The 24,522-nt window shown below is 41.7% G+C and overlaps 1 long non-coding RNA gene across 2 annotated transcripts in view; it reads right to left on the bottom strand.

The window, feature by feature from the left end:
• Window positions 1-11,538: 11,538 nt before the first annotated feature.
• LOC145529807 (uncharacterized) overlaps window positions 11,539-24,522 on the bottom strand; it is a 373,203-nt gene continuing 360,219 nt past the window's right edge. The window contains exons 12-13 of one of the 2 annotated variants that reach the window (XR_014071362.1): window positions 12,404-12,592; window positions 11,539-11,671 (exon numbers count right to left, since the gene is read on the bottom strand). This is a non-coding gene — a long non-coding RNA (uncharacterized LOC145529807). The remainder of the gene's footprint in view (window positions 11,672-12,403; window positions 12,593-24,522) is intronic. The other variant, XR_014071364.1, reaches the window with a different exon arrangement.

The following is a 24,522-nucleotide window of genomic DNA, read 5'->3' as shown; positions in this document are numbered from 1 at the left end:
CATACAAGAATACTGGAGTGGGTTGTCATTCCCTTCTCCAGGGGATTATCTCGACTGAGGGATCCAACCCATGTCTCCCACATTGCAGGCAGATTCTTTACCATATGAGCCACCAGGGAAGCCTGTTTATGGACTATAACAAAGAAGAAAAAATAAAACTTAAAAAAATTTTTTTAAAGCCACCAAGTTCATGTCAATGTATGGCAAAAACCACTACAATATTGTAAAGTAATTAGCCCCTAACTAAAATAAATAAATTTATTTTTAAAAAATAAATAAATAAAGCCACCAAGTGAATGAGAGCGCTGATAGAGAGCCCTTTTGAGAAATTCAAGAGTAAATGAAGAAGGAAGAGGCAGACGCAGGGAGAGGTCCACAGGAGAGGTACAGGGCGAGTACTGGGCCCTGGAGGAAAGTAGCAAGTGGTTGGGAGGAGGGCAGGGCAGTGAGTGTGGTTAGCAAAATCTGAGACTCTTCATCCTAGAACTGGAGGAGAATTGATGATGCTCTAAAAGAAAGCTAGGACCTCCCTGGTTGTCCAATGGCTAAGACTTCAAGCTCCCAACGCAGGGGACCCTGGCTAGGGACCTTGATCCCGCATGTCACAGCTAAGAGTTCCCATGCCACAACTGAAGATCCTGCAGACTACAACTAAAAAAAAAAAAATCCCACAGCCTGCAAAGAAGACCCAAGATCCTGCTTGCCACAACGAAGACCTGGCACAGCCAAATAAATACTTTCTTTAAAACAAATTTTTAAAAAAGGGCCTGGTACAGCCAAATAAATAAATAAATATTTTTTGAAAAATTAATTTAAAAAAGTAAAGGATAGAACATTCAACAGCATGACGGGGAGGAGATGACAAAGGTTCTGCTCTTGGCAGGTCTCATCGAGTCGTGTTCCTGCCTCTAATCATTATGGAACCATTGATGAGTCTCTGCCATCTCTGGGTCTCATTGTCCTCACCCATAAAATGTGTTTGCTGTAGGATATATATATATATCTTAATCTGAACATTTTAAATATATATGCATAAATGTTTGAAATGTCCAGATTGCAATTCCATAATTTTACTTAGTTTCTACATTAGTTTTGGTGTCATTCCTCCAGTATCTTTACTGGAATAAAGAAGGAGTAAAGGAGTATATCCCATATATTCGTAAGCAACATGCAAATTCTACTTTATGTGGGCAATGATGCTCATTTCCCTGCACATCTTACCTTAGGATGGATTACTTTTTATTTTTATTTTTCTAAAGCATGGTATGAATCAGAAAACAGTGGAATCAGCCTCTAAATTATTTGAGAACAAAGGTTTTTTGTTTTTTTTTTTCCCGAATATCCCTTGTATTTCCCTTCAAATTCCAGAGCAGTAGATCAAGTCAAAGAATTTTAACGTGGATTTCAGTTTTATATATAAATCATCCTGTCATTTTGGCATGCCCACTGAGTTTCCTCATATTAGCTGGAAAAGATCATGAATAAATTTGCAGCAGGCTGCATGTGGGATTATGTGTACATAAAATAATTCTTATTGGCAATGGCTTCTACAATGCACCGCACAGAAAACTTTATGTGAAGGCACAGAATTTCATGTCTCACACCAGGCTAGAAGCTGAGCGCCACAAACACAGATGTTGGAGAGTCTCTGCTCTCCTGATCAATACAGCTTCTCCGCACATCTGTTCTGATCTAACACTAGACGTGCACAGCAACGCTGGCCGTGACCTCTCAGTGAAGTCCCTTGGCTCTCAGAAAACATCACGGAGGTCTGCCTGATTGATGCTAATTCAGTCCAGAGCCTCATCATTAATTTGGGTGCTCCTGGACAAGAATGCTAAACGCGTGATGCCTGTGTTGACCTCCACCCTATGTGGGAGGCTCCATCACTTGGCTGTGGCATTCTTTTTTACACGACGTAGTAATGTGTCTTCTGAAATCTTCTCAGTACCACATCCCAGGGAGTGGCTTGGACAACTGATCAGAGTGTGTTAGTCGCTCAGTCGTGTCCGATTCTTTGCGACCCCGAGGACTGCAGCCCACCAGGCTCCTCTGTCCACGGGATTCTCCAGGCAAGAATGCTGGAGTGGGTTGCCGTTTGCTTCTCCAGGGGATCCTCCCGACCCAGGGATCAAACCTGAGTCTATCGCATTGCAGGCTGATTCTTTACTGTCTGAGCCACCAGGGAAGAATCTGATCAGGGTGGACATCAGGTTTAAAAATACCTACTGTTCTTGGTGGCCTCTTTCTTCCCCTCTTTTCCAAACCTTGTGGCTAAGACTCCTTAACTTCCATCTCTAGTTCAGGTTCATCCCAAACCCTGAGGTCAAGCTTCCCAGCAAGGAAACAAGTTTAGGGAACCTCATGCTAGTATTTTAGAGGCTCAGAAACAAGTTGACCTCTTCATGGGCTCCCCTTCTGGTCTCACATCTTAATTCTATTCACTGGCCTGATGACTTATGCCTTAGGATCCTTTGCATATGGCGCCATATCTGAGTGTCTATCTTTTAAAAAAATCTTTATTGAATTTATTACAATATTGCTTCTGTCATACATTTTCACATTTTTGGCCATGAGACATATGGAATCTTAGCTCTCTGAGCAGGAATCAAAACTGCTCCCCCTACACTGGAAGGCGAAGTCTTAACCACTGGACCCCCAGGGAAGTCCCCTGAGTTTCTGTCTTGGTTGCTTGCTGGGGATATACCTTTTCTTTGGGGTTTGAGTGTTCCCTTTCTCTTAATGGTCTCTTCAGAAGCCAGAGATCTTTCCCGTGATGCCAACTGCCTGCATGGCTGCCTGTTTCCTGGAAACTTAGATACATTTCAGAGCTCTCTGCTTCTTTGGGGACTCATACTTTCGGCTAACCTTGGACCTGAGAGCATCACCTCCTGCCAAGCTACCTGACATTCCACCTGGCTGTTCAAGTCTCTCAGTGGAAACTGGATAATATTGTACTGAACGCTAGTGTGGCATTTCTCAACTGGCAACATGTCATCTCTTCCCACTGCACCTCACAGAGCCCAGTTTTAACCCAGTTCTGTGGGGACCTTCATTTCAGCCACCTTGACCTCTGAGTGTGTTCGAGGGTCTTCTCTCCTCTGCAGGCTTCCTCAGAACATTCTCCCAGTCCTAAACATCTGCCAAGTCCTCTACTGCACTCCCTGCCGATTCAGCTCAGAGCTGCCCTGAAGCCTCCCACCCTCTCTGAAATTTGCTTCACAAAGCCAGCACCACAGTTAGTGTTAGAGCTTAATAATGCTTGGGGTTTTGCCTCATGAAATTATAAGTTCCCAGGTTTGGGAGATACTGAAGGCCGAGTGGTCCCACCGCCCTGGGGTGATCCGTGAGCGTCTCCACCATCTCCACCGAGTGTACGCCGGGCCCAAACTCGAACACTCCAGTGACACTGAACTCAGACCTCTTGTATCTCTGCAGATTGAACATTTAATCCCCAAGCCATCTAATTCTCCACTACTGTAGACTTATTCTCAGTGTCCGGACTTAACCCATGGTGGAAACATACGTAAATATTCAATAACAGCACGATGAAATGGTAGTGCCATAAGGATTGAAGACAAACCTCATTGTTCACCAGTCTCTGGGCCAAGACTTCAGTTATTTCTGATATTGTAAATTTGCTGGTTACCTCACAACGCTAGATCCACCTCATAGTACTTTTTTTGTCTTCAGATAGACTTATTGCATACAGTTTCATTTTCACTGCGTTCTCTGCAATGCTCATCCTCCTTGCTTGGAACAAAGGTGATAAATATCCCAGAGCTGTTGATCAAGACTGACTATTTAATGAGGATTCATAAATCATAGGCTAGTACAGAGTGTGTGTTTGTATGTGCATGTTCCATAGGAAGGTTGTTTAAATGAGACATTATGGCTTCACTTAGCCAGCCTGAATCCAGTGGGTCAAGAGTTTTGAAAAATACTCAGCATTTATATAAAACATAAGAATGGACAATTTATCACCCATTTGTTCCTATCATTTGTGTGTAGAGAAGCTAAAGGCAAAGGAGAAAAGGAAAGATAAACCCATTTGATTGCAGAGTTCCAAAGAACAGCAAGGAGAGACAGGATATCCTTCCTCAGCAATCAATGCAAAGAAATAGAGGAAAACAAAAAATGGGAAAGACTAGAGATTTCTTGAAGAAAGTTAGAGTTACCAAGGGAACATTTCATGCAAAGATGGGCACAATAAAGGACAGAAATGGTATGGACCTAACAGAAACAGAAGATATTAAGAAGAAGTGGCAACAATACACAGAAGAACTATACAAAAATCTTCACAACCAAGATAACCACCATGGTGTGACCATTCACCTGAGCCAAACATCCTGGAATGTGAAGTCAAGTGGGCCTTAGGAAGCATCACTATGAACAAAGCTAGTGGAGGTGATGGAATTCCAGTTGAGCTATTTCAAATTCCAAAAGATGATGCAGTGAAAAGTGCTTCATTCAATATGGCAGCAAATATGGAAAACTCAGCAGTGGCCACAGGACTGGAAAAGGTCAGTTTTCATTCCAATCCCAAAGAAAGGCAATGCCAAAGAATGCTCAAATTACCATACAAATGCACTCATCTTACACACTAGCAAAGTAATGCTCAAAATCCTCCAAGCTAGGCTTCAACAGTACATGAACCATGAAATTCCAGATGTTCAAGCTGGTTTTAGAAAAGGCAGAGCAACCAGAGATCACGTTGCCAACATCCGTTGGATCATTGAAAAAGCAAGAGAGTTCCAGAAAAACATCTACTTCTGCTTTATTGACTAGGCCAAAGCCTTTGACTGTGTGGATCACAATAAACTGTGGAAAATTCTGAAAGAGATGGGAATACCAGACCACCTGACCTGCCTCTTGAGAAATCTGTATGCAGGTCAAGAAGAAACAGTTAGAACTGGACATGGAACAACAGACTGGTTCCAAATTGGGAAAGGAGTACAGCAAGGCTGTATATTGTCACCCTGCTTATTTAACTTATATGCAGAGTACATCATGAGAAACGCTGGGCTGGAGGAAGCACAAGCTGGAATCAAGATTGCCAGGAGAAATATCAATAACCTCAGATATGCGGATGACACCACCCTTATGGCAGAAAGTTAAGAAGAACAAAAGAGCCTCTTGATGAAAGTAAAAGAGGAAAGTGAAAAGTTGGCTTAAAGCTCAACATTCAGAAAACTAAGATCATGGCATCTGGTCCCATCACTTCATTGCAAATAGATGGGGAAACAATGGAAACAGTGAGAGACTTTATTTTTATTTTCTTGGGCTACAAAATCACTCTAGATGGTGACTGCAATGAAATTAAAAGATGCTTGCTCCTTGGAAGAAAAGCTATGACCAACCTAGACAACATATTAAAAAGCAGAGACATTACTCTGCCAACAAAGGTCCATCTGGTCAAAGCTATGGTTTTTCCAGTACTAGTGTATGGATGTAAGAGTTGGACTATAAAGAAAGCTGAGCGCCGAAGAACTGATGCTTTCGAGCTGTTGTGTTGGAGGAGGCTCTTGAGAGTCCCTTGGACTGCAAGGAGATCCAACCAGTCAATCCTAAAGGAAATCAACCCTGAATATTCATTGGGAGGACTGATGCTGAAGTTGAAACTGCAATACTTTGGCCACCTGATGTGAAGAACTGACTCATTGGATAAGACCCTGATGCTGGGAAAGATTGAAGGCGGGAGGAAAAGAGGATGACAGAGGATGAGATGGTTTGATGGCATCACAGATGCGATGGACATGAGTTTGAGTAAGCTCCAGGAGTTGGTGGTGGACAGGGAAGCCTGGTGTGTTGCAGTCCATGGGGTTGCAAAGAGTTGGACATGACTGAGTGACTGAACTGAAGTGAACTTTTTTATAGACTATTTTATAGGTGCTCGATCCATGGCAGGAACTGTTCTGGGTGCTGTGGATACAAGGATGAACAAAACAGCTAAGTTCCCTGCAACTGTGAGGCTACAAAGAGTAGAAAACATGTGGTCTGAATGGTAGTAGATGATGCCTGCCTGACACCCATCCTCCAGGGTTCCTGTGAAGGTGTGTGCAGACACACAGAAGTGCAAAATAAATAGGCCACACATGATAAAGTGTGAGTGCGGAAGCAGAGGTCAGCCAAGGTGGAATTTCTACTGACTGTACTTCTTGTGAGTAAAAATGAGTTAAGAAGCATGTTACTAATAAACACAACCAATGTTCTGGCCTTTGAAGAAAACAACGCATAATCTAGTTAAAATTTTTGACTTTTCTATTAACTATAATGGTAAGTAATATCAATCATATAATAAGAGGATATTGAGCCCTAGTTATATAGAAATAAATCTGAATTTTAAATGTTTCAGTTATGAAACTTATCATGTAAAATTCAGTACAGTTGATGCTATAGAGGCATGTTAAGCATCAGAAACTAATATTCTGTGGTCTGGTTTCTTGGCTTATTTTTTTTAACAGTAATAAAATACTATAACTACATTACCTATAAAACATTAAACTAACAAATGTAACCTATCAGATTCTAAATTTAGCCATTAATAGAATGGCTTAATAGAGTAATACAAAAAGAGGCAAAATCAAAGACTTTTAGGTAAGAAAGGCAAAAACAATCTTGCTGTTTTTCTGAACCTTCAAAGTAGACACATTGGGAAGTGGGTGAACATTAAAGGTTACCCCCTTTAATGTCCAAGTTGTGTGGATAGAGGACGATTCTAGTGGTGGATGTTAAGATATTTCTTGATGCCAGTGAAGATCAGGGCTTGGCCAGGACAGAGGTCTGGGCTATAGGATTCCTGGGGAGCTTCGTTCTTGTTTTCCATAGAGGTGGAAACATGGGCTATGGTCTTCTCAGGAGGTGACTCCTTCTACAGGATCATTCTGTGCTTCCCCTTTGGGGGCCACCTGCATCTTTGGTCAGATTCAACTCAATGTTGGTTTTGTTGACTTTAAAAAAATGCACAATGTGAATGTTGAGAGTTAAGTTTTATTGGGGGCAAAATGAGGGCTGCAGCCCAGGACACAGAATTTCAGGTAGCTCTGAGAAACTGCTCTGAGGAGGCAAGAGGGGGAGCCAGGTTACATAAAAGTTTTTCAACAAAGGGCAGGTAGTCTGAATGTCAAAATATTACTGTTAATTAAAGAAAACCAGATATCCCAAGTGAAGGAATTTAGTGCTTTTCTATGCATGGGAAGAGGCAAGAGTCTGGAGTCCCTGAAATCATTCCCTTTGATGCACCTCAGCCATCTGGGGCTGGTATCCTGTTTTCACATCCTGAGTTTCCTCGGGGCTCACTACAGGGAGTGGCTGCAGGCTGATGGCTGCTAGATGGCAGGTTTTCTCTCCTTCCTGTGTTCCCTCAGGGCTCATCGGCTCACCATTCATGGCGGCTGCAATTGCTGACGACAGTGACATCCTTTGTTTGATACAGCAGCGAACATTCCATTTCTCAGTTTCTGAGCCTGGGTGCCACTTGGTCCCTTGGTGCTTGGCCTGTGCATGCTGGGTCATCTGTTCTCAGCCGCATTTCCTCCTTCTGGAATGGCGTGTGCTCCTGGACCGGCTCTTGAGTGCTCAGAGAGCTTCCTCTGTCACTGTCTTCTTTCTTGTCAGCATCTTCCCTCAAGGCCCCTGTCCTCATGTCTGGGACCAGCTGCTGTCCTCTCTCTGATAGTCACACCTGGTCTACTGTCCCCACAGAGCTTGTCACTACAAAGGAAAGTCCTCTTCTAAAAGGAAGAACTGACCCAAGGGGAGATTTTGAAGACCAGCGGGCCTGGTTTTTTGGTTGCCAAGAGATCAGCACCTCTAAGACAGGTTAACAAATAGGAATATGGAAGTCTCCCTCTTGCAAAGTGTGGTTGGCTGGCCCTGAACCAGGGAGAACAAATGAAGAATGGTCCCAACTCCCTCACGCTTCCTAAGTCCCCCAAAACTTTCTTTTCAAGAAGAGAAACTTGTCAATGATGTTTGTTCCTAAAATCAAACCGATTAATTATGAATGCAAACTGCTTTTTGTAAATTTTTAATATAAATAGTCTTTTCCAAGAATACAACTATATGTCAACTGAGGGAGGAATTTTTTTCCCCCGAACTTTCCCAAGAATTATTCATCATTTTAGAAAATCCCGTAATGCTGTCCATGGCATTTACATCACCACCACCAGGAAACATCTGAATCAGTCTGCATTTCTCTCCACCACAATCATGGAGAGTCCACACATATGGGAGAGAAAGGCCCTGAGTTTCTATCACACAACCTCCTCCGTTTTCAAGGTGCAGCATCTCACTTCAAATAGATCTCTGATTGGCAAAATTTCTTGCAGAAGCCCACAGTGAAATGACATATTTCATGAACCATGAGAGCACCATTTGGGAGCAGACTGCGCCACAGCTCTGTAACAACCCTGAGAAGTGATGACGTCGCCATGTGACTACAGGCATCTCAAGGGACATTTCCCACCTCTCCGAGTGGTCACACGGCCACAGAGTGGCCAAGCCAGAGAGGATCTCTGTGGAATGAAGGAACTCTCCTTCATTCAGGAGGAATTTAAATTCTTCTCAAAATAAAAGCTGCTTATTATTTGAGAAAGAAAAGTTAGGATCAAATCATCATAATTAGTGGTTCAAAAAACTCCAATCCTCTCATTAGAATCACAAAAATTTTCACATTCAAAAATTATGTCAGGGACTTCCTGGTCTAGTGGTTGAGATTTTGCCTTTCAAAATTTCTTGACAGAATTTCAATGCATGGGATGCTGGTTTGATCCATGGTCAACGAACTCAAATCCTACATGTCTCTCAGGCAAAACAAACAAACAAAAAACAGAACATCAACAACAGAGGTCATATTGCACAACAAATTCAATAAAGACTCTAAAAATTGTCCACATCAAAATAAATAAATAAAAATTTTGTTTCATCTGAATTTTTCTCCCCAGGATGGTAAAAGGACTCACAAGGTAAAGCTTTTGTACACTTGGATGGTATTAGGATTAAGAAATGGAAAAACTAGTCTGGAAGCTTTCAGTTCCTCCAAATGCCAAGTAACAAGAGGAAATAAGAAGCAGGAGGTTGTGACCTGCACTTTCACCGACAGAGAGCATCAGTCTCATTCAGCCACAAATCCTGCCCTGTGTGCAACTGGAAAGTTTACTTAAGTTTGTGCCAAACTTTTTTTTTCTTTTAACATTTCTCTTGTATTTCTAGTCATGAGTTTCTTTAAAAAACATATTTTAATCATCAACCATTTACAATCTATGCTTGTATTTGATTCATAACCTTATTCTGACATTGTCTTGTGCTGGGTATTCAGATGACTAACCAGTTTGCAGAACTATTTACATGGGCATTAGATCATTTTTACAAATTTGATTTTAATTCAGTACTGGTTAATGGGCCATAAAAATAAAGGGTGAGCCAACAACAAAAGGAATATGGTTTATTGCCTGAAAGAATGCCTGAGACTGTGACTGTTTGATAAGTTGATAATAGCCAAGCATGAACTTCCCCCAAGCCTCTGTGAAAGTGAAACCGTGTGATACCCATTTATAAAGGCACACTTTAAATATGTGCTTTGAAAGAGTGAAAATATAGAATGCAGGGAAATCGGGTAATTTCCTGCCTGAACAATGAAGCTGAAGTTCAGGTGTGTGTCTACCACACTGCCGAAGGTTCCTGTCACCTGCTGGGACATTCACTCAGTCTCCATCTGATGGAAAAACACTGGCTGGAGATGGATTTTTGGTCAGATGTATTGGCCATAAAGTATAAGAAACGGCAATAAAAATATTTCCATGTTTTAAGGACACTGTATACACACTTACAATGAAACTAGTTTAATTTTCTGTTTTTAGCAAAAATAGGCTCTTCCTCCAAGGATTCTGATAACAATGGAATATGTTTGAAAAATGTAGCTGCATGTGATTTACTCAAAGCTCCTACTGAACTGAGCTTGGTGTTTCGGGGGGAGACCAAACTATCTGGAGGAATGCAAGTGACTCATCTTTTTCAAAATAGGAAAAACTGAAAAAATGTGTTCACCAACGAAGGCTTAAAAATTGTGCCTGGGACATCCTTGGTGGCTCCGTGGTAAAGAATCTGCCTGCCAATGCGGGAGACGCAGGTTTGGTGCCTGATGCAGGAAGATTCCACCTCCCGTGAGTGACTAAGCCCATGCACCACAATTACTGAGCCTGGGAGCCACAACCGCTGAAGCCCGCGCGCACTAGAGCCTGTGCTTCGCGACAAGAGAAGCCTGTGTGTGGCAACTAGAGAGTAGTCTCGGCCTATCGCAACTGGAGGAAAGCCCATGCAGCATCAAAGACCCAGCACAGCCAATAAATAAATAAAAATTAAGACAAAATTGTCCCTGAAAGTTTTGTTTCTAGAAGCAGGAACTTTTAGAATAAGTGGAGAAACAAAAGATCCTACTTTTTCAATCTTCCTAACAACATTATTTAAGTGGCAATTGACTGAGACCAAGGAGATCCAACCAGTCCATCCTAAAGGAAATCAGTCCTGAATATTCACTGGAGGGACTGATGCTGAAGCTAAAACTCCAATACTTTGGCCACCTCATGCGAAGAGCTGACTCATTTGAAAAGACCCTGATGCTGGAAAAGATTGAGGGAAGGAGGAGAGGGGGACGACAGAGGCTGAGATGGTTGGATGGCGTCACCGACTCAATGGACATGAGTTTGGGTGGACTCCGGGAGTTGGTGATGGACAGGGAGGCCTGGCGTGCTGCAGTCCATGGGGTCACAAAGAGTTGGACACGACTGAGTGACTGAACTGAACTGACTGAACCCAGAGGCAAAGAACGCTTTGGCAAAATGTGAACTTTGAAAAATCAGGAGCTGAAGGGATGGGTTCTGGAAGGGAATATCTCTACCACATTAGCCGCAATTTAGAGCAGTGGGGGGTGGCCATCCAGGAAGCAGAACAGGGCTGAGCAAAAATAGTAAAGTCAGTGTGAATTGTCTGCTTGGGATAGAAGAAAAAAGGGTGAGGGAAACGGAATGTAGAGAACATACACAAGGGAAGTCAATCGATCGTACCAGCAATAGAGGTGGAAATGGACATGGCAGGCTAGCCAGTTGTTTTATTTCAGCATCAGCTTTGGTAGTAAACCTACTTTGTTAACATATGTGTCCACTCACCATTCATGGAAGCCAGAGAGTTGAAAAGATCTTTAAGAATGTGTTTGCTGAAAACTGTGCACGTAGGGCAAAGAGTGCCCCCCAGTTGGGGCGGATCAAGTCAGAGTAGGGAAGGCCACCTCTGACCTCCCTGGAAAGTTTTCATCATCTTCCCTTTGCTAAAATAAAAGTACTATTTGCCAAGAATGGAAAGTCTAAATCGTTCTGTTTCTAAGTTTTTTAAAAGTTGTTTCTGTACAGGCTAGCCTCTATTTGAACTTTCTTGGGAGAGATTTGCTGCTTTAGATAAAATTGAACAGTCTGCACTTTTTTTTTTTTCCTGAAACTTTAGTAGATTTTTAAGTGGAAAAAAGAAGTAGGATCCATTATGTACCGAAGCAACCACTTTTCTTGAGATGGAAATTAAAATGCAGGTCAGAACTTCGAAGAGCGAGGTCGTAGAGAAATGGACAGGAACAGCAACCAGCGGCCAGGCATGCTTCTTAAAACGTTCTTGGAAAACTACCCTTAAATTGGATGCAGGTAGAAAAAAATGAAGACACATCAGTCAGTACTGCTATTTCATCTTTTGTGATGTTACGATATTTCAGACTTAGCAATATGCTGTGCCAACACAAATAAGTTAAAACAGTTAAAGAAATGTCATTTTTGATACAAAATGATTGGATGAGTTGGCTATAGGAATGTTGTGTGTGTGTGTGTGTGCAAGCATGCATGCTTAGTCATATCAGATTCTTTGTGACCCCAGAGGGTGTAGCCTGCCAGGCTCTTCTGCCCATGGGACCCTTCAGGAAAGAAAACTGTGGTGGGTTGGCGTTTCCTTCTCCAAGGGATCTTCCCAACCCAGGGATCGAATCTGTGTTTCCTGCATTGCAGGCAGATTGTTTACCCACTGAGCCATCGGGGAAGTTAGCCTTCTCAACCTTCTCTTTTCAGAAAGAAGGAGCTTGGTGGTTTGGGACGTCACCTGTCAAAAACCTGGTTGGCGGTGTTCAAGCAGGGGCTGGACTGTGGCCTGGGCTGCCTGGCACTTCTGGGCCTCAATCCAGAAGCCAACACATGGGAGCAACCTGGTCACAGTTCCCTGTGAGGCCTTCAGATTTCTCAAGCGCCTGTCTCCTCATCTGTACAACAGGGATTTATAAGAATTCTTCATACGGTTATTGTATGAAGTAGGTAATGCATGTGGCGACACTCTCCAAACCTATATAAATGCTACACCAATTGCATATTCTTACCATGATGTTACATACTGTTCTCCATGAACCAGATGAGAAAGCTGGAGTCTAGAGTTGTAAATGGGCAGGAGGCGATTCCAGAATTGGGTCTCAATTCCAATGTATATGGGCTTCCCTGGTGGCTCAGTGGTAAAGAATGTGCCTACAATGCAGGAGACCTGGGTTCGATCCCTGGGCCAGGAAGTTCCCCTGGAGGAGGAAATGGCAACTCACTGCGATATTCTTGCCTGGAGAATCCCGTGGATAGAGGAGCCTGAAAGGTTATGGTTCACTGGATCACAAAGAGTCGGACACAACTGAATCACTAATACTTTCAGTGTGTACGCTTTCCCTTCTTCTGAAATTTTACTTGAAAAGTCACATTCTCGTCTTTCTTTGAAGTAGGGGTCAATGACTTTTCCTTTTATTTTGTTGGTTCATTTCTCCCAAATCTTTCAACCCCACTGTGCCTCCTCACTGGGTGCTACAACTTTTCTTTCTCTAACAGGGAGTAAACCCTAAAAAACAGTTTCCACCAAGTCCTATATTTGAATATTGTTTCTGTAGTTGTCAGTTTCTGCTTCATGAAATTCCTACCAAAGCCCAGCTATGACCCACGAGAAAGACCCAGAGAACAGGACTGAGGAGAACCATTCTGCCCAGCATCTAGCAGAGCCCACAGAGAGACAGGTGTGCAAGGATCTAGCAAGGCTCGTCATGGCTATAAAGGTCATAAGGATGGTCTCTCATTTATAGATCCAAATCTAGGCCCTAAAACATCATGCAGGAAGGAAAAATCGTATTAACACCCTAAGAGCTATCATGGAAACATTTCAAACTTTCAGAAATCTTAGATGTCACATGTCACCTAGCAAGGTTGTTGGTATGTGCTTAATCACTCAGTCATGTCTGACTCTTTTCAACCTCATGGACTGTAGCCCTCAGGTTCCTCTGTCCGTGGGATTCTCCAGGCAAGAATACTGGAGTGGGTTGCCATTTACTTCTCCAGGGGATCTTCCCAACCTGGGGATAGAACGTGGGTCTCCTGCTTTGCAGGTGGATTCTTTACTGCTGAGCCACCTGGGAAGCCCCTGTAGTGTGGTGAGTTGCATGTAACCCCCCAAACATGCCTTTATTCCACATCCTAGATATTCCAAAAGAAATAATAAGCATTACAGTGTGCTCAGTGAAGTATATAAAATATTTCTCAGATGTATTTGTCTTTCTAAAATAGATTTGCCTGCTTGTTATGCCTTCATTTTAGCTACTAATAAACATCTTGAGAAAGATGGATCTCGAGACAGGAGCATGTTGAACTTCTGAACTCCGTGGCGGCCTCAGATAATTAAACAGCAGATGGCAGCCTGATGTTATACCTCTGAACTCAGCCCCGAATCTCCTGTCCCTTCATCATTCCAATATCACAGTCACAACAATATGAGAGTAACTGTCAACTGCATCTGGCTTATCTGAAACATGTGCCTAGTAACCCTAACAAAAAATACTACATTTCTCTAGTCTGGCTTAATGTGTTTTTAGTGAACACACAATCGCCAGATTCTTTTCTAAATACTTGCAGACAACCTGCTGAAAAGAGTTAATTGTCTATTTTGGCCACAATTCACAAAAGTCTGCTGTTTTTGGAAATTCCAGAAGATTTGTGCTAGTTGCCATTCTCCAGTACAAAAAAAAAAAGAAACCTCACAAAATCCATATATTTTTTCAAATTATAGTTTTTCTGAGATTACTCATATTCACTGAACAGTTTCAGATAGAATTCTCATGCATGTAAAGACTTGAAAGTATTGAAACTGGTCAGTTTTGTTTAAAGATTCTTTGCAGTTGACTTGCATTTTGTTTTTTCCCCCAAACAGGCCTGACCCTGTGTACTTTGGGACCAGCCCGTCCTCTGAGTTGAAAGCACCAAAGCCATCTGGGAAACACAGCTCTCTTCCTTTGGTCAAAATGATGTCATAGTTCCCAAGGCCCCATTCTTTCTTTGTTCTTGTTGCTTCAAACAGAAAAGAAGGTCTATGGTTTTTCTAGCATTTTTCATGAACTTCGTTCGTCATGGGTTTGAGCCTTTCCTGACATTGTTCCTACAGGTTCGTTTTATGCTTTCCTCATGTGTCTGTTCAATTCCGCATGTGTCCATCCCACTCAGAGAGGCTAGACCTGCTTTGTGTGATTCAGCAGAGGTTGAGTCACAGATGAGTAAAACCAAGTGAGCGGAAGAAAAGAAAATTCTCTGGGGGTTGGCACAAGGCCCCAGTTCCTAATATCTGCCACTTCCTTCTTCTTTCAGGAGCAGCTCATGGCCAGCCCTCCTGGGAAAGTTCCTGGCTCCCACCGGCTCATTCTGTTACAGGAAGCCCCGTGTCCCTTGAAATACCTCCCCAGCGTCACCCCTTTTAGCTGCTGGAGTGTTTGCTTTAAGAAACTCCCAGTGCTGCCCAGAAGTGGTCTGAGCTGGGCCTTCACTTCATTCATTCATTCAGATGTTCAACAAGTGTTTATTGAGTGCCTACTGCATGCCAGGCACTGTCCTAGCTGCTGTTTATTTACTGATTTTCGGCTGTGCGGGGTCTTCCTCGCTGTGAGGCTTCTCTCTAGCTGAGGTGAACAGGTTTCTCACTGCTGTGGCCTCTCTTGCTGCAGAGCACAGGCTCCAGGGTGTGTGGCCTTCAGTAACTGTCGCACACAGGCTTCAGGGCACAGGCTCCGTAGTTGTGGTGCACGAGCTCAGTTGTTCCATGACACGTGGGATCTTCCCGGCCCAGGGATGGAACCCATGTCCCCTGCATTGACAGGCTAATTCTTTACCACTGAGCCACCAGGGAAGCCCCTTAGGTGCTTTTAATATCTCAGGGAACACAGAACAAGAATGCCTTAAAAAAATTATTTTAAACTTCAAGTTTTTTAAAAAATTAAAACTAAAAATAAGTATATAGAAATTTTAATTAAAAAAAAAAGTAGAACCCCTGCCATCCCATAGCTTGGTGGACATTCTAGTGAGTCACGAAGGATGGAAAGACATAAAAGAAATCTTAGGCAGCAGCAGTAAGAGCACGTGCTAAAGCCAAGGGTCAGAAAATAGCCTCCAGTTTACAGGAAATAGCTGCAAATCCTTAAAAAGTGCTGGCGGGTAACCAACAGGTAAAGCCGGGCACCTAGCAAGGGGGCTGTCCCATCAGAAAGGCGCTGAGTGCTCCTGGGTCAGACATGCTGCCCACACATAAAAATCATGTATCTGTTAAAATGAAGGAAAAAAAGGTATGACACTCAGTTTAAATTTTGGGAAGTGCAGTAGTTCTTATAAAAGAAAGGACGATGAGTACTGAGGAATTTGGTAGTTTTTTGATGAATGAATAAAGGAAGGACGTAAGGAATTAGAACAGTCAGATTCCAACTTTCAGAAGATAATTATTGCATCGGTTTAGAAACTAGTTTTGGATGGAAAAACATCAGAAAGGAGGTGACTAGATCTTTTTTTTAAAAAGAGGAGCCAGAGTCCCAGGAAGGAATGATAAGAAGAAGAATCCGGGCCCGAGCATGGCTCCAGGAGGTCCATGCAGGGGAGTCAAGGGCACCATCCAGGGGAACACACGCGAACTCTGCCCCCCGGAGCGGGGCGGGGGCAACCTTGGGTGAGGGCAGCGGAATGAAAAGTGGGAGCAAGACAAACGATATTTGGGTGACAAAATGAGATTGAACTTGCTGATTATTTGATGTTTTAAAGTTCAGGGCCAGTGACAGAAGTACTGAAAATTACATACCTTTTCCCTCAAATTTTATTTGAGTGAGTATAGTAAATTCTTAAGTTAATATTATCAAACCATAAAATACAGATATGATTTTGAAGAACTGAAGAACCATTTTTTCCACTTTTTTTTTTTTTTTTTTTTACCAAAAACCTAATAAACTTGAAGTTGCTCATCTTATTTTTCACGTTGTGGCCATGGCATTGGAATCCTAGCTCCCTGACCAGAGATCAAACCCACAACCCTCGCATTTGAACTGCCGAGTCGTAGCCAGTGGACCACCAGACAAGCCACTGTCGCTGTGTCTATGTATGCCAGTTGAACCCAATGCACACTTCATTTCTTTTGTGAAAATTTTGAATTTACCTTGATTTCTCCCTGGCTGTTTCCACTGGCCTCTCTTCAACTAAATAGCTACTGCATTCAGCAACCTTAGTATGCTACTTAATACCTGATCATATATTCCTTTCTAATTATTTCTTGCTAACGACTCTTAGCTACCAGTAATTCTCTAGTAATCACTCTATGGTTATGAGGTTTGAGGTTAGTCATGGGTTAATGTAAGATAGGGCTTCCGTGGTGGCTCAGATGATAAAGAACCTGCCTGCAATGTGGAGAACTGGGTTTGAGCCCTGGATCAGGAAGATCCCCTGGAGAAGGGTACAGCTACCCACTCCAGTATTCTTGCCTGGAAAATTCCATGGACAGAGGAGCCTGGCAGATTACTACAGTCCATGGGGTCTCAAAGAATCGGACATGACTGAGAAATTTTAAGAAACAGAATAAAAGAGAAGAAATGTAAGATAAGATAATGTCATAAAATTAATGCAATTAATCTCAGCATTCAAGTTTTGCAAAAGAAAAGCCTCCCTCCTAAGAAAAATCTTCAATGCTTTAAATTTATATTTTCAGTTAAGCAATTCTTGAAATGTCTTCATGTAAAAATTAATGTGTTAGGAAAGATAGCAAATGGCTTCTTATCTTAGCATTAGAATGATAAAAAGTCACCGATCTGTTCTTTTGGGGGCCATTTAATTTTTTCATCTCTAAAGTTTATTGCAAGTTTGTAAGGTTTCATATTTCTCAGTTTCTATTTCTAATGTGTGGATGTTATTTCTATATTTGTTAAAAATGTGTCTGCACTTTGCACATTTCTAAGATGATCTGCAGGTGTGAAGTTTCTGTTCAGATTTTAAAGTAAGTTGGTTTTTGAAACCTTATCTTTACATTGGAAATTCTTAAGGTGCTGGGGGTTGACTTATTATCCAGAAAACAGGCTTGATTTTTAATATCTTATTCATTTTAAAAGTAAATTTAAAATGCTTATTAAAAGTCTTATTAGTAAAATTTTGCTGCTGTTCATCAGGTCATGATTTGGGACCTTTTACAAGATGAAGGGAGTATAAACCAGGTGGCACAGTTAATCTGGTTAGGAATAAGAGAGGATTGTTTATTTTCCAGCCATTGCTGAGATATCTTGAAAGAATAATTTGGGATCAGGCAAGGATGGGGAAGTATATTAATCAAATTTGCTGAAAACTGACATGATACTTGAAATGCATGCAGGTTACTCCCAGGTTTGGGTTTCATTAAGGGTTTCCAGGCAACAAGCAAAACCCTCTTCCACAGGAGCATCACAGGTCAAGGTCAGATCATGGACACAAAGGTCACCTGATTGCAGCATCTGTCACACCAGAGTCAGTACAGTGGTCCTCCTCTTTTCAAGGGCTTCCTTCCTCACTGTTCACTCCCCATGTTCTTCTCTTGAAAGTTAGCATGCAATAAAAACACACAGAGGGTCGCTAAAACGAGAGGGTCGATATTTGGTCAAGAAGGTTTAAATAGCCCTGCAGCTCCACCAGAAGTACAGAGCAGATTTATAGACAGATTTTGGTTTTACGCCCAGAATTATTTGGTAACCCAACTGCACAGGACCGATAAAACAGAAGCAGAAGCCAAGACAGCAGGAAAAGGACTGGGAGTCAGATAATACATCTCAGTTCAGTCTCAGTCCTGTTGACTTATGATATTGACCTTTCTGATCTCTGCTTCCTTACCCTGAGAACTGGTCAGCCACTGCAGCTCGGGAAAGAGGTCAAAACCAAAAAACTTTGGCGAGTGTCCATCATCTATTTATAAGAATCCAGAAGCCGCTTCATGAACTTTTTCATTTCTTTCTCTTTTTCTTCTTTAATGGGATTTTCATGATGATTCTCTGGTCTGGTGGTGAACTCCTGGAAGACATGTCACTTGGCTTGGTTATAACCACCCACACTACCTGAGGTGTTATTCTACCTCGTGGGTAGAATAACAAAATTGTGGAACCTCAGAAAGGCCCCAAAGCTGACAATCACCAAGCAGGTCCTTGACACTTCTCTACATTCTTGTCTAATGATCATTGTGGTGACTTGTTAACTTGACTAGATCATGGTACCCAGTATTTGGTTAAACACCAGTCTAGATCTCACAAGGCTTCCCTTGTGGCTCAAAAGAATCCATCTGCAATGCAGGAGATTCTGCATTGCAGATTCTGCATTCCTTGGATTTGATCCTTGGGTTGAGTTGGGAGGATCCCCTGGAGAAGGGAAAGTCTACCCACTCCAGTATTCTGGCCTAGAGAATTCCACGGGCTATATAGTACATGGGGTCACAAAAAGTCAGACACGACTGAGGGACTTTCACTAGATCTTACTGTGAAGGCAGTTTTTAAATGAAATTAACATTAAATCAGTTGACTTTGAATAAAACGGATTACTCTTCATAATTTGGGTGGGCTTCCTCCAATTAAAGGTCTTAAGAGAAAAGGCTGAGGTCCCACAGGAAGGTGGAATTCTTCGCCTGACTGCCTTTGGATTTAAGACTGAAACATTAACTTTTCCTTGAGTTTCTAGATTGCTGGCCTCCTCTGTAGATTTTGAATTTACTAGCCTCCGTAATTGCTTGGAAAACCCTGCCTAATATAACCATTTATCTACCTTTCAAATATTGTCAAGTGATCAGATGTGTTTTTGAGTTTGGCCTTTGTAATATCAGGATCCTGGGATTGACTCCTATTTTAACAATTTCTTAACTGTGGTTTTGAGCAGTTATGTAAACCTTTCAGAGCCTGACTCCCCATCTATGGAACGGTGTAATACCAACTACTCTGATGGAAAGTTTTAGAGATCTTAGGCAATAAATATGAAACACTTACAACATAAATGGTTCCCAATAAACAGTAACCACGATTTTGCTTTGATGAACAAAATGTGACTAAATCCTATTAGTAGCTAACAGCAAGGCTAGTTTGAACTTCTCAAGTGAATCCATCTTTCTAGGCTAGAAATTCCCTGGAAAGGAAATGGTAACCCACTCCAATATCCTTACCTGGGAAATCCCATTAACGATGAGCCTGGCAGGCTACAGCCCATGGGGTCCCAAGAGTGGGATACAACTGAGCTACTAAACCACCATCACCAGGCTAGAAATTGACTGTGTATCTGTATTTTAGGATGATCTTTTGTTTTAATGTTGTCATGCAGGCTTCAGAGAGATACCTCCAAAATCGAGTCAGCTTTCTTTATTCTGAGGCAGTAAACTAAGACCTCTTACTCTCTCAGAGGCTAGTAAGAGCAGAACCACAACTGAAGGACCAAAGAGTGGGGAGATAATGGTTTAAATTGCTTTAAAAAGTACTTTTAAAAAATAGTGCAGAAGTTCAAAGGAGATCCTTTCTAAGGATAGTGTTATCCCATTAATCAGATTCCCAAATGAATCAACTCTCTTAAAAAAGTAATAATCACTAACCTATGGTGTACAGGCATTGTGGGATAATGTTTTATAAGTGAGGGCTCACATTTTTTTCTAAAGACTATAAATGTTGAGCTGACAATTATTTTCTAAATGTAAGTATTAGAGATTTCAAGGGCATACCATCATGATTGACATTTTGGATATTAAGTTGTAATAAATTATTAGAGATAATTTTTAAAGGGAAAACTTAAAACTTTTGTGAAATTGAATGATTATAATTCTATTTAATTTGAAGTGATAAGGGTTTTAGAAAGATATATTTCAATCAATTGTTAGCTAAGGGCATACGATAACATTTTCCACAACTTTCCCTTCAATTCTAGGTCTCAAACTACTTCAGACAGGACATTGGGACTTTCTGATTTATCAATCAGGATCTAAATTCAATATTTCCAAGAAGAGGCTCAAGAACAACTTTCAAGGAAGATTTTATCACCTCTCCCCAAATCACATTTCAAACTGCTAACACGGTATTGCATGCAACACAGTAAGACCACGTGTTCCCAGTCAAGACAGGGAGACACGACTTTAAAATGAGAAGGAGGGCCTGGAGCACAGAACCTCGTATCTATACTTTGTAGGCAAAGCCAGAGTTAACTACGAAGCGGCACTGAAATGTGTTGGTGAGAACTTGTCACAAGTGCAGCTCTGCTCCAGGGATCACTACTTCAACAGCAGAAACTGGCTGTCAGGAGCTAGAGGTCTGTGACAGTCTGACTCATCAACCAAGAATCAAGCCACCCAGAGATTCTCAGTCCAAACCTAGAATGCTGTGACTGCAGTAAGCAATGACAGGACATTTGCTGAAATCCAATAAACAAGCATCACCAACTCAATAAACACGAATTTGAGCAAATTCCAGGAGATAGTGGAGGACAGAGGAGCCTGGGTCCCTGGGGTTGCAAAGAGTCAGACAGGACTTAGAGACTGAACAACAACAATAAAGTAAAGGAGAGTCAACCAGGACTTGCCTGGAATGTTCTGGAAGCAATGGATGGGCAAGGGTATAAATCAGGGAATCTTAATAATATTTTTTTTGAGAACAAAATAATATGAATACTGATGGAAGCTTATATTCGCTGTTACCTATGTTTCCTAAGTTACTTCTGGGGGAAAACTGTGAGAAATCATATCACTTTGTGTTGGTCTTTTAAAATAGCTAGGAACTTTTCCATAAATGACTTCAAAATCCGTCACCCAAGAGTTTATTCAACTTTAACATCTGTCATTTTATCTTCTTCCTGTTTACTTTGTCACTTAGAATCACTTCTTTAGAGGCTTTTTTTTTTTTTTGATTTGTCAACAACATGGGATAAGACCTTCTACTCTATGACCCGATGAGAGAGTTCACAGGATCGGAGTAGAGATTTCTGTCCGCAAGGGTAAAACCCCAGTTCTCTAGATCGACCTCAAGTAATCAGCATAATGCTGCCTCCTTCCATGACCTGATTATTCAGGAACAAAATTATTTTTCTTTGCTTAAGTATGTGAGGTGTTTGATATGTTGGTTTTTTGCTCTTTATGTTATTTGAAGCTTGTGTTATCTGCCTATTCGCGGGAGCTGTCTCAGCAGTTAGCTCTCATTTTAGAGAATAAAAGGAACTGTGCGATAATATTTCATTTTGTCATCACAGATAACAGATCACAAATGAGTGGTAGCTTTATAATGCACAAAAGAGAGTAATTCCTAAGGATGCTCATTTTGAAATAATACTAAAAAGGCTAAAAATAAATAAGAGGTAAATAAAAATAAAAGAGAATGCTAAAAAGAGTTGGACACAACTGAGTACAGACACAGAAAGAGAAAGGCAAGCTTAAGTAATGACTGAGAAATACTAGCTCCTACTTCTATATGAGTTTAGAAAACTATGGCAAATAATATTTTAATATCAATATTGGAGACAATGTTCAAACTTTATTAAAATTTCAAATACATATTCAGAAGCAAGAGTCAGATGTTTCTGATTTGACTTTGGTAGCCTGTGCTCTCCTTCATTATATGCTATGATGTGCATGGTTGTTTAGTCACTAAATCATGTCTGACTCTTTTGAGACCCCATGGACTGTAGCCCAGCAGGCTCCTCTGTCCAGGGGATGTCCCAGGCAAGAAAACTGGAGTGGGCTGCCATTTCCTTCTCCAGGGGATCTTCCCAACCCAGGGATCAAACCCACGTCTCCTGCATTGGCAGGAAGATTCTTTACCACTGAGCCACCAGGGAAGCCCATAACTACGTTTGAATTTAACTCCTAGATCTGCCTTTCACCCTGTGAACACACAATCTGAGAGCTTCTTCTTCATGTTCATTGCCTTCTAGTTTGTAGTTGGCAAAACAGAAGAATAAACAACATATTTACCCGTGGGAGTTTTAATGAGGCAAACACAGATTACTGCAGAATGCTTTAAAAAAAAAAAAAAAAAAGCATTTCTATTTGAAAGCAGAATATGAGGTATTCAAAAGCAAGGATTTTGAAGTATAGTTAGACCTCTGTGACTGGATGTGTTAAGCAAGAGACATTTGGCCTGCAGGAAATTATAACTTAACCTCTCAAATACTAGTGACTTACGTGTCAAATGCAGAAACGAGGATAGCTATCACACCACCACCCAGAGTTGTCATGAGGATTATATGAGATTGAAAAGTGTGTTTGGCACATATCGTTAGATCTCAGGAGTCCACTGGCATTGATGACCATTTATTATTGCATGAATAAGAGTTGATAAATTGATTTTCAAGTAATTAAACCATTTCCTTCAAGCTGAAGAGTAGGACTAATTCCAGTCTCAGTGCCTCTTCGAATAAAGTTGTAGATCTAACAGGGAACAGGAAATGTAGATTGGGAATTTGGGGGGACAAGTCTTAGCTGGACCTGGCTTCTGGGTCCTCAGTCATTGAGTAGGAAGCCACACATACGGATGAAATTGCCCAGCAAAATAGAGAGAGAACAAGAGGGAGAGAGAGAAGAGGAAGGACAAGGCCGCAGGGAGCACATATAGAAAAGGTCAGGAAGATGAAAGAGAAAATATATCTTTCCCCTAAAACCAGAGGAATGGAACTAGGGGTTGAGTACAGACACAGCCAAAATTTTAGCTAGGAAGAGAGTAAAGAATTAGCATATTTGATTATCTCTACACTCTCTGTTGCAAGTTTCAAGCTAATTGAATGTGAGGAAAGAATAGAAATAAGGCTGTCAAGGAACCAGCATCAATGATGTATGTAATTCATACAGGAGATGAGGAGGAGACAGGTTAGAAAGAGACATGTGCTGATCGGTGGGGAATCCTAGCTGTTAGAATAATATTAATCCTCCTTCTCTGCCTGTATGCTCAGTTGTAGCCTGCCAGGCTCCTCTGTCCATGGGATTTCCCTGGCAAGAATGTTGAACCCACTCCAGTATTCTTGCCTGAAGAATCCCATGGATAGAGGAGCTTGGTGGGCTACAGTCTGTGGGGTTGCAAAGAGTCGGACACAACTGGGTGACTTAGCATTCATGAATGCGCACCATTTCCTCCTCCAGGGGATCTTCCCAACCCAGGGATCAAACTCTAGTCTCCTGTATTGGAAGGTGGTTTCTATGCCACTGAGCCACCTGGGAAGCCCCTCCTTCCCTGCAGGAAGGGATAAAAGATGAAGCAGAGACTTTGGGTTGTTAAATACTTGTAGAGTACAGGATAAACCATAGGGAACCTGGTATCAAGGAAACCAGTTTGCAGGCCTTTGAGAGAAGGTGGGATGAGGGTGACTTCTCGGATGGGATGTATTCTAAATGGTCTGATCATTACAGCCTTCCTTTGGCCGTCCTACCACCTTGAACCCCATCAACTATCTCCCATTTTTCTAGTGACTTCTAAGAATATAGAATTCACTACTTTATTTTTAAGGTCCTCTAAGAGTTATGATGGAATAGGACTGAATGCAAAATAGTCTTCTATTTTTAATAGGAACTTCAGTTCAGTTGAGTTCAGTTCAGTTCAGTTGCTCACTCATGTCGGACTCCTTGCAACCCCATGAACCGCAGCATGCCAGGCCTCCCTGTCCATCACGAACTCCCGGAGTTTACCCAAACCCATGTCCATTGAGTTGGTGATGCCATCCAACCATCTCATCCTCTGTCATCCCCTTCTCCTCCTGCCCCCAATCCTTCCCAGCATCAGGGTCTTTTCCAATGAGTCAACTCTTCACATAAGGTGGCCAAAGTACTGGAGTTTCAGCTTCAACATCAGTCCTTCCAATGAACACCCAGGACTGATATCCTTTAGGATGGACTGGTTGGATCTCCTTGCAGTCCAGGGGACTCTCAAGAGTCTTCTCCAACACCACAGTTCAAAAGCATCAATTCTTCAGCGCTCAGCTTTCTTTATAGTCCAACTCTCACATCCATACATGACTACTGGAAAAACCATAGCCTTGACTAGAGGGACCTTTGCTGACAAAGTAATGTCTTTGCTTTTTAATATGCTATCTAGGTTGGTCATAACTTTCTTAGAAAATACTTAACTTCAAATTATCTAGAGTTGTTTCCTTTAGAAACCAGAGCTAGGTATGCAAGATAGAGAAAAAAAAATCAATCAATTAACCCCATCAGTTA

This window comes from Giraffa tippelskirchi, chromosome 12, assembly GCF_054371585.1.
Source record: "Giraffa tippelskirchi isolate mGirTip1 chromosome 12, T2T-mGirTip1v1.2.pri, whole genome shotgun sequence".
Classification (NCBI taxonomy): domain Eukaryota; kingdom Metazoa; phylum Chordata; class Mammalia; order Artiodactyla; family Giraffidae; genus Giraffa; species Giraffa tippelskirchi.
Note: the sequence above shows the minus strand (reverse complement) of the source record. Positions and strands in the feature narration are given on the sequence as shown.